This window comes from Talpa occidentalis, unplaced genomic scaffold, assembly GCF_014898055.3.
Source record: "Talpa occidentalis isolate TD23 unplaced genomic scaffold, MPIMG_talOcc4v2.1 talOcc4.10, whole genome shotgun sequence".
Taxonomy (NCBI): Eukaryota; Metazoa; Chordata; class Mammalia; order Eulipotyphla; family Talpidae; genus Talpa; species Talpa occidentalis.
The window spans coordinates 83,914,071-83,923,949 of NW_023600993.1; positions in this window are offsets into that span (position 1 = coordinate 83,914,071).

A 9,879-nucleotide genomic window follows, 5' to 3' on the forward strand; every position below is an offset into this window, starting at 1 on the left:
TGTGGGTCAAGAATTCAAGAATGACTTTGCTGAGTGTTTTGGTTCATGGTCTCATAAGATCATAGTCAAGATTTTGGCGGGAGAGCTGCACTCATGTAAAGGCTTGACGGGTTGGAGGTGAAAGGTCCATGCAGCAGGCCTGAATGCAGGAGCCAACCAGGAAGCCCACCTGGGGGGCAGGAATGCGGATACCTGCCTGGAGGACTCAGACAATGAGCCTTCCCCCTCCCCCTACAAGTCTCGTCTCAGACAAAGAACCTATACCTGCCCTACAAACTTTTCCGGCCATACGAGCCCAACTACCCACCTGACCTCTCCTCGCCCTATAAAACCCTGCTTCCCCCTAACAACGTGCGCGACTCCACTGACCCCCGCCTTGGGTCTGTGAGGTCCGCCCGGGGCGCAATAAACTTTCCCTCCCTTTGAGAAATGTATCCTGGCTCTCCTTGTCTTTACCGCGCCTAACCTTTCAGGAGGATCTTCTCTCAAGATGGCTCACACAAGGCTGGCAGCAAGTTGTTGGTTTTGTGCGAGGCTTTAGTTACTATCCATGAAAACCTCTTTCTGGGGGTGCCTGAGTGTCCTCAAAACATGAATTCCCCATTAATGATCAGGAAAGAGCAAAGAGATCAGAGTAATGTTTCTACAAGTCAGGGAATACCAAAGATAGCCTGCAAACCACCAGAAAAAAGGAGAGACCCATGGAATAGATTCTGTCTTACAGTCCTCAGAATGTACTGACAGACTCCTAGTCTCCAGAATGGTGAGAAAATAAATATCTTTGTTTTCTATACATTTGTTCTAAAATAAATATCTTTGGGGGCCTCCCTGGTGGCGCAAGGGGTTAAGATACAGCACTGTGAAGCTATCCGCAGCCACTGCAACAGGGAGGTGACCCACATGGCACAGCAGACCTCTCCTGTCTCGCCTGCTGCTCAGCAGTGTATTTCAGTGGATCTGCCTGTTCTGCTCCCCACTCTGTCTCTGGTGAATCCTCGCATCCCCCCCCAGTCTCTGGCCAGTACCCCAGCTCTTGTATGCATAAATAATCTTAAAAGAAATAAAGCAAATATATTTGTTTCTTGTTTAAATCACCTAGTTTGTGGTACTATGTTAGGGAAGCCCTAGAAAACTAGTAGAGATGTGCAGGTGCTTTGAAATCTGTTATTCTCTGAATCCATATATACAAGAACCCTAGTGTAACTGCTGCAGGCATAGTTACTTTCTCATTCTCTGGAAATTTCTGGAGAGCTCCAACTAAGTCTTGCTCATCTCTGTGCCCCATATAGCTCCACTGGCACCATGGCATGGTGGGGAGCACTGTGGCATTCTTGTTTCTTGTCATAATATCTATGTGAGGCCCATTGCTCGCACTGTGAAAGAGAAAAGTTGAAAAAGCAAGGTCTGTGCTCTGAAAAATAATTCTACAATAGATGAACATGGACACAGTGAACTGGTTTGTAATCATTACATAAAGCTGCCACTTATTGAGTGTTCACTAGGCGCTAAGCACTTTACATATATCCATATTCTCCCAGCAACCCTATCAGTAGGTATTATTCCTATTTCCAAATGAAAAAAAAACCAGGACTGGAGAAGTTAAACAACTTCCCCAAGGTGTCACAGACTGCGTGCAGGACCACTGCACTACTTAACCAACCTGTGCACGCCAGACGAGCACCCAGCCTTGAATGCCCTAGAAAAAGAAGAATCAGCCGGGCCTCCCCAGTGGCACAACGGTTGAGCGTTGGGCTGCGAAACTACCCACAGTCTCTGCAGCGCCGGTTCGGTCCCCAGCCGCCAGGCGCCAGTTCGGTCCCCACATGGCGCACAGACTTCTCCTGCCTTGCCCACTGCTTCCCTCAGCAGTGTACTTCGTCAGTCTGCCTGTTCCTGCTCCCCAGTCTGCCTGTTCTGCTCCCCAGTCTGCCTGTTCTGCTCCCCGCTCTGGCTCTGGTGAATTCTCTCACCCTCCCTGAATTCTCTCACTGTACCCAGTGCTTGTATAAATAAATAAATCTTAAAAAAAAAAAAAGAGAGAGAGAGAGAGAGAGAGAAGAATCAGTCTAGACTGAGGTATCCCAGAAGGCTTTGTGATGGAGGCAGGTAGATGTGGCTCCTGGATGGTGGACTGTATTTGTATATGGGAAAAGGAAGTTAGAGGTGCAAAAATTACTTTCTACTTCTGAGCCTTTGCCTTTTTTGGTCTCTTGCCTGGAATGCTCACTTCTCCTGGCTCTCCAAAAGATAGATTTGTTCTTACTACCCTTTCGGAAAGAGTTACTTTGCTTATCCTTTCTAGCTGGTTGTGATTTTCTAATGACAGCTCTGATAATATTGTTCATCCCATATGCTCTTTGACCAATAGCTTACTGTGAAGAGATGCCCTGTCAGTTTCAGGCATGACACCTGTTTTGCAACCATCCCAGGCTGGGTAGGTTCACCATCGGTTCAGGCAGCTTAAAAGAGAACCTTGGAGCCATTGGCATCATCCCCACAGGTTTTTTTAATAGTACACAGAGGAAACAAGCCAGCAGGGAGAGAGCTACTTGGACCCTCTGTGAATTTCTATACACTCTTTCCTCTGGGCTTTCTCATGGTCTCTTCCTCTCACAACCGTCACTGTTTTTCTTGTAGCCATTCCACCTTAGCTGTCCTCTATCTTTGAGTGACACCACCCTTATAGCCTCAACCTCCAGGCCCAGGTGTGCCCACTTACACATGCTCGCACCGTACTCCAGGTGTCTACAATCAGGCATGCATGCCCCACGCCCACCCTCCCAAGCACCTTCTGCACTCAAGGCTACTGGTGAAAGGCTAATGGTGTAAAAGTCTGGCCAATTCACTTACCCTATAGCACCTAACTGGCCTGGAAGTCAGCCACCATGTAAGAAAAGCAACTAGCCTGGGACCAGCAAGCTGTGAGAAGCCCAAGCCACATGGGGAAGGAGAAAATCCAAGGAGCATATCAGACATCAAAACCAAGAGTGAAGAAGCCATCTTGGGTAGGTGGAAAGATGATGATAAAGCGAAGAGAGTAGAATTTTAAGTGTAGACTCTAGGTGCTACATATGTTATTTACTACATAATTCTTTTGACTTTTTTGTATATTTGAAAAGTTTCACTACAAAATTTTGAGTAAAAAAGAAACTATCTTCAAAGTGGTTTCTCCAGCCCCAGACACATCAGCTAATACCACATGAAGTAGACATGGATCTCCCAGCCCAGTCTTAGCCAAATTCCTGAGCTGCAAAATCATAAGGTAAAAATGAGTATTTTAAGCCACTAAGTTTTGGGTTATAGTTAACAGAAACACTCTAAATAGAACTCCCTTACTTCCCATCACAGCTTTCTACCTGAGTTCTTCTATAGCAATGCCACAATTTGTGATATCTTGTTTGCTTACTTATTTTCAATCTCTCCCCCACTAGACTATAATCTCCATTTCCTTTGTTCACTCCTATCACCCCTACCTGGCATCATGCTCGGTATGTGTAGATTCAAATAAGTGCTTGTTTAGTGGCTGGGACAAAGAGATGGGGTCCTCTTCAAAGAGTAACAGAATATAGAGCTTATAAAGTGGGGGGAGAGGAGAAGCTGGTGTTCATCACTTGAGGCACCCATTTGTGGGACTCCCAAGATGCAGGAAGAGGCAGCCACCTCTCCATTATGGCAGGTGGATGGTGGATGGGGTGGATACACCCTCTCCCCAGTCCACGCTGGAGTAAGGATGCTTGATCTAACCAAGACCAGTCAGAGTCCCCTCCCCAGATTCTGACTCTGGAGGCAGAAATGCCAGCCACACAGGTCAGTCAGATACTGTGGTAAGTTGAATCTGGGGCCTTGTTCAGAGCGAGCTTGTTCAGAGCAGGATCTTGACCACCTGGTTTTGGGAGGCTACCAGCTGAGCCCAGCTCTGCAGTATTCCATCAACTCCTTCTCTGCCTTAGGTTCAGTCCCAATGAGACACCAAGAATGCTGAGCATGACAGAGACTGATAAATCCAGAATGCAGAACCAAAGCAAGAGACTACTTCCTTCAGGTAGCAGGGGCATCTTCTGTGTGCTAGAAAGGCCAGGGACACCTTTGTCTCCGAGTCAGCAGAGCCCAAGCATCAGTAGACATAGCACATTCTGAACTATTTCTCTGGGCTTCTAGGAGTCTCACCACAGATAACCAACTTTGATTTTTCAAGGTCTGTTCTTTTCTTGCTTTCTGCAAAGTATGGACGCAGGGCTGAACTTCATACTCAGCTGTCTCTGAACACATAGTGCCAGGTCTTCATCCTGTGCTCAAGGACCTTCCAGAAGGTCTGCTACAAAAGAGGGGCCCACATGCCAATGCTGGGCTCATCAGAGAGGTCATCAAACAGAATTTCCATCCGAAGATGGATTACATGTCAACACCACAAAGAGTCTACGCCTCCCAGGAAAATCCAAATTCCTTAACTTCTTCTTGAAACCCAGGATCACCCACAGTTCTGAAACTTGAAATGTTTTATTCAGCTGACATTCATTGAGTGTCAACTACATGTCAGATAATACTGGGTTCAAGATCTTGGACTCTAGCGGGCAGATGGACATAGAAACAAACTAATACAATTGGGTATTTTGAGTTTTACAAAAGAAGATGTGGAGAGTGACAGAAGAACTGGGGATGAGAAGCAGACCTCTCCTGTCTTGCCTGCTGCTTCTCTTAGCCTTGCATTTCAGTAAATCTGCCTGCACTGTTCTCCAAAAAAAAAAAAAAAAGAACTCAGGAGAAGCATCAGACTCTCCCTTTGGCAGAGCAGGTGACATTCGATCTCCAGGAGGAGATTACAGAGGAAGCAGAGGCCCAGGCCAGGGCTTGCACTTCCAGCTCCCCCCAGGAGAGAGTCCAGAACTTCATCTCTCTGATGGAAGCAGCACAAACTTCACACACATCCAGCATCTGAATGATACTAATTACCTCTATGTTTATTAAGTGCCCCATTAAATTTGACTCTAACCGACAGCACAGTTGGCTCCCTGGGTTAAATCCACACTAACTATTCAATTACACACAGCACAGGCAGAGTCATACTTGGCGGGGATTACTTCACTTGTCCTATGAAGGCACTTTTCCAGCTGAATGATAATGGTGCCTCTTAATTGTGTGATATTTTCCTCTTGAGGGACTTTAAGCCAGACCATCTCCCCAGAGAGAGATAGTAACTGGGTGTCGTCATCTCCATTTTGTAGTTGTAATTGAGTGAACTCTGTGAAGAGATCTGTCCCTAGCACATAAGCTGGAATCTTACTCCTCCTTCAGGACCCAGATCAAATTACCTTCTCTTTGAAGATTTTTCAGTTCCCCCATCAGAATTTCCCATGACAATTTCCCTGAAAGAAGCTAGGAAAAATGACTGAGCCCTCTCTGTGCACAGGACCCTGTGATAGGTACTGATCTGCAAACACTCACATGATCCTCCCAGTATTTCCATTCACCGCTGAGGAAACTGAGGCATAGGGAAGTTGAGTGAGAAGTTTTGCACTACACAGCTCATAAGTCTTAGAGTCAGGATTCAAACCCGAGCCCTTTGTCTTAACCACTGTAAAGGCTGGACTGGCCACAGTGCAGGTTCTCTGATCCCATGCAGACCGGGTAAAGGAGGAGTCAGAGTCCTCAGTAGTTTTGCAGGTTTTTTTTTTTTTTTTTTTTTTTTTTTTTTTATAGAGGCATGCTTTATTTATTTGTTTGCTGGTTTCTTTTGTTTTTTTTTTGTTTTGTTTATACATGCACTGGGTACAGTCAGAAGCGCGGGAGGGCGAGAGAATTCGCCAGAGCCAGAGCGGGGAGCAGAGCAGGCAGAAGGACCGAAGTACACTGCTGAGGGGAGCAGCGGGCGGCAGGAGAGGTCTGCGCGCCATGTGGGACCCTCCTCCGGTGGCCGGGGAGCAGCCGGGGATCGAACCGGCGCCGCAGAGGCCGCGCGCAGCTTCGCAACCCAGCGCTCAACCGCTGCGCCACCGGGGAGGCCCGTTTTGCAGGTTTTTTATTTGGGGTTCACCAGGCATATGGCAGGCAGGGGTGCTGGCTGGGGGGGTGGGAGGCTGGCAGGCCTCCCAGCCCCCAGCAAGTCTTCACTCTATCTGGGCTCTCTAGCGTTCGTTCTGCTGCTTCTCGGCTTCGGCTGCTGCTGGTGCTGGTGCTGCTGGCGTCCCCCCGTGACGCCGCCCTTAAAAGCACAGTCTTAGCTCAGCTGAATCCCATCTACCTATGCCCACACCCTACTCCAGGTGCCCACCATCAGGCATGCATGCAGGACAAGGATCCATCATCTATCCTGATGGCGGAAGGGCAGAAAAGCCTGATATTTTCTTTACCCTACAGTCCACCCCCTCAGGGTTTTCTGCCATACAGTCTATACATATATACACAATTTTCTAAGCAAACAAACAATGCAGCCATGGCCCACAAAAGCAAATACATCAAATAACAAAATACAACATAACAAAATACAACAGAACACAAATAAGTCCAGGCAGGGCACCAACCAAGTGCAAAAGACAATTATTGGTACCAGCAGATGAGCCACCAAATCTGCTGCCGAAGGCACTGCTCATACGAGGGAGGGGAAATCACACACGGCATCTGCTATAACACACCAGGAGCCGTCAGGCTTCCTGGCCTTCTCTGGCTGTAGTCTCGGCTACAAGGCACACACAGCATCCACCCCCAGGATGCACTAGCTCTGGGATTGGCAATTTTATTCTGTTGGGGGTAATCGCCAACCCTCAGGGTTTCTGTCTGCAGTTGCTCCAACACTCGGCCTTCATGGCCACCCATGCGACTCACAGACCCCTGCTCTCAAGCCAACCCACTGCACAAGCACATGGGTTGGGGATCCAAACTTTGCATTTGGCTTGGGCTCCACCCAAGCCACATTCCCCACCCGTCCCCCAAGGACGGGCTCCTCAGCTCCTCACCCTCACTCAAGAATGAGCAGGGCATCACCCATAGGTGATTTTACGAGACTCACAGGGCTTCAGCATACCCAGGCTGCTTAACAGCCGCTTTAGGGCTTCTCAACTTAGCATCAGTACCAGCTTTTGCCACCTTAGTTGGCTTTTCTCCTCCACCTGGCCACTGGGCATACACAGGCTGCTTTTGGCCATCTAGGCCAACTGGCCACCCCCAGATTCTCAAAAAAAAAAATAACCTGCCAAGGTCCTCCGCCTTCTGGCGGGATTGTCAGTCCAAGTTTATCAGTTCATCAGTCTATCAGTCCAAGTCCATCAGTTCAAGTCCATTGGCCTCTCCCTGCTTCAGCAACGGCCTGCTGCCTCAGGGGTCATTGGCTGGTCCTTTCCGGTGTCGTTGGCTGGTCCTTTCTGGTGTCGTTGGCTGGTCCTTTCGGGCGTCTCCTCCATGCGAGGTCTCGTCCCACAGCTCCGGACCATATCCACCTTCTGTGCCGCCATGGCACCTCCAGCGTCATCACAGGCAAACAGTCTGTTCTCCTTAGTCCCTCCAGGTCTTCGGAGGGCTCCAATACCCGTCTGCATGGATCTTGCCGACTTACGCCAATTGTAAGGGCAGAACTGGCCACAGTGCAGGTTCTCTGATCCCATGCAGACCGGGTAAAGGAGGAGTCAGAGTCCTCAGTAGTTTTGCAGGTTTTTTATTTGGGGTTCACCAGGCATATGGCAGGCAGGGGTGCTGGCTGGGGGGGTGGGAGGCTGGCAGGCCTCCCAGCCCCCAGCAAGTCTTCACTCTATCTGGGCTCTCTAGCGTTCGTTCTGCTGCTTCTCGGCTTCGGCTGAGGCTGGTGCTGGTGCTGCTGGCGTCCCCCCGTGACGCCGCCCTTAAAAGCACAGTCTTAGCTCAGCTGAATCCCATCTACCTATGCCCACACCCTATTCCAGGTGCCCACCATCAGGCATGCATTCAGGACAAGGATCCATCATCTATCCTGATGGCGGAAGGGCAGAAAAGCCTGATATTTTCTTTACCCTACAACCACACATAATCCTGGTCCATTCATTCACTCAACAAGTATTTATTGAACACCTACTGTGTAGCCATTGCTTAGAGTACAGTAAGGGTGTAGAGATGAGGAAAGCATGGTCCAATAAAGATGATCATGTAGCAGAAAAGACGAAGTTCAAGTACTTCCCCACAGGATTATTTTATTACATATCAGGCAATGGTAGCAGAGTTTAACTGAACTAGATAAGACAGTATATCAAGAAAAGAAATAAGCATTCTGGATGGCTCTTTATTTTCTGTAATACGGGGGTCAGACAACTCTCCTTTTTTTAGGTTCTGTCCCTAAGCAATGCCTGAGAATGCTAACATTTGCTTTAGGGATTTCCTCAAATCCCTGCCCTCTGAATTATAGCTTTCCCAGCTGTAAAATGGGAATGAAGATAGCAATGGACTGGCAGCAGCCCAAATAGCTGTCAGCAGGGAACCACTTAAATAATGCTGGAATGTCTATACTACGAAATATGCAACTATTAAAAAGCAACGCTAAACACTGGAGAAGGAGTTCTAAGATATATTGAGGTTCAGAGCAGTGGGTATGAAATGCTGGTATTTGTGTAAATAAAAAAGGGGGCAAGAAAGGTACATATTTATATGTGCGAGAGCTATCTCAGCAAGGTTGCACAAGAAACAGTCAATAGGATCCCCCAGCACACCCCCAAGGAGGGGACCTGGACAAAGGCATCATGAGGAGGCTTATTTTTAGTGTGTGCCACTTTGAATTTTGTACTCTATGCACGTACCTTCCTGAAAAGATAAATTAATCAAGAAGATTCTAATAAAACATTTTGATGGGGACAAGAACGCAGCCAAATAGCCCTGCTCACAGCCTCCCACTTCGTGGTGTTATTGTTCATTTCAAAGGAGAGGTCAGATTAGAACCCTTTCAAAAATCTAAAACAATGAGAACACGTGTTGCTCCTAATGAGACGAGGGAAGAATAAGAACCAAGAAGAGAAAGGAGGAGGATAAGAGAGAAACAAAGAGGTCATGCATAGAGAGGATGACCAACAGAGAGAAAATCCACAATTACTTTAGTGCCATTGAGACCCTAAGGCAGTTGTGCTACCTGCTTCTTTCTAGCCAGCTGCCAGGTTGCCATGGTAATGGAATAACATGTGATGAGCTTATTTATGATTCTGAAAACATTAAAAAAAAAAAACCACCAGCAAGTTGTAGATCAGCAATATTAAACAGAGGTGGCGCCCTGTGAAAGGAAGCATCAGGGTGACTTTCTTGGGACTTGAGCTTTTCCCTTGAAAACAGCCAGGGATGGGGGGTTGGGGGTGTAGGTGGCGGGAGAAGAGGGAAGGGGGAGAGTGATGGGGGAGGGTCAGTCTAGAGCACAGTGTCAAAAACCCAAGCATGTATCCAAATCACCTGGAGGGCTAGTTAAAATACAGATTGCTGGGCCTCCCTGGTGGCACAGGGGTTAAAGACACAGCACTGTCAAGCTATTGCCAGCCACTGAAACATGAGTTTGATCCCCAGACAGGGAGCTACTCACATGGTGCAGCAGCCCTCTCCTGCCTCGCCCGCTGCTCCCCACAGCAGTGTGTTCCAGTAGATCTGCCTGTTCTGCTCCCCACTCTGTCTCTGGTGAATCCTCTCACCCACCCCACCCCCACACCTCTGGCCTACACCCCAGTTCTTATATACATCAATAAATAAATCTTTAAATATAATAATAAAATAAAATACAGATTGCTGTGCCTGTTGCCAGAGTTCAGACTCAGCAGGTCTGGCATTTTCAGTGAGTTCCTAGGAGATGTGGATACTGTGGTTTGGGGACCATATTTGGAGAATCACCACTCTAAATATCTTGAAAGACCTCTCCAATTCAGGTTTCTGTGAGCGTGGACTCCAGTT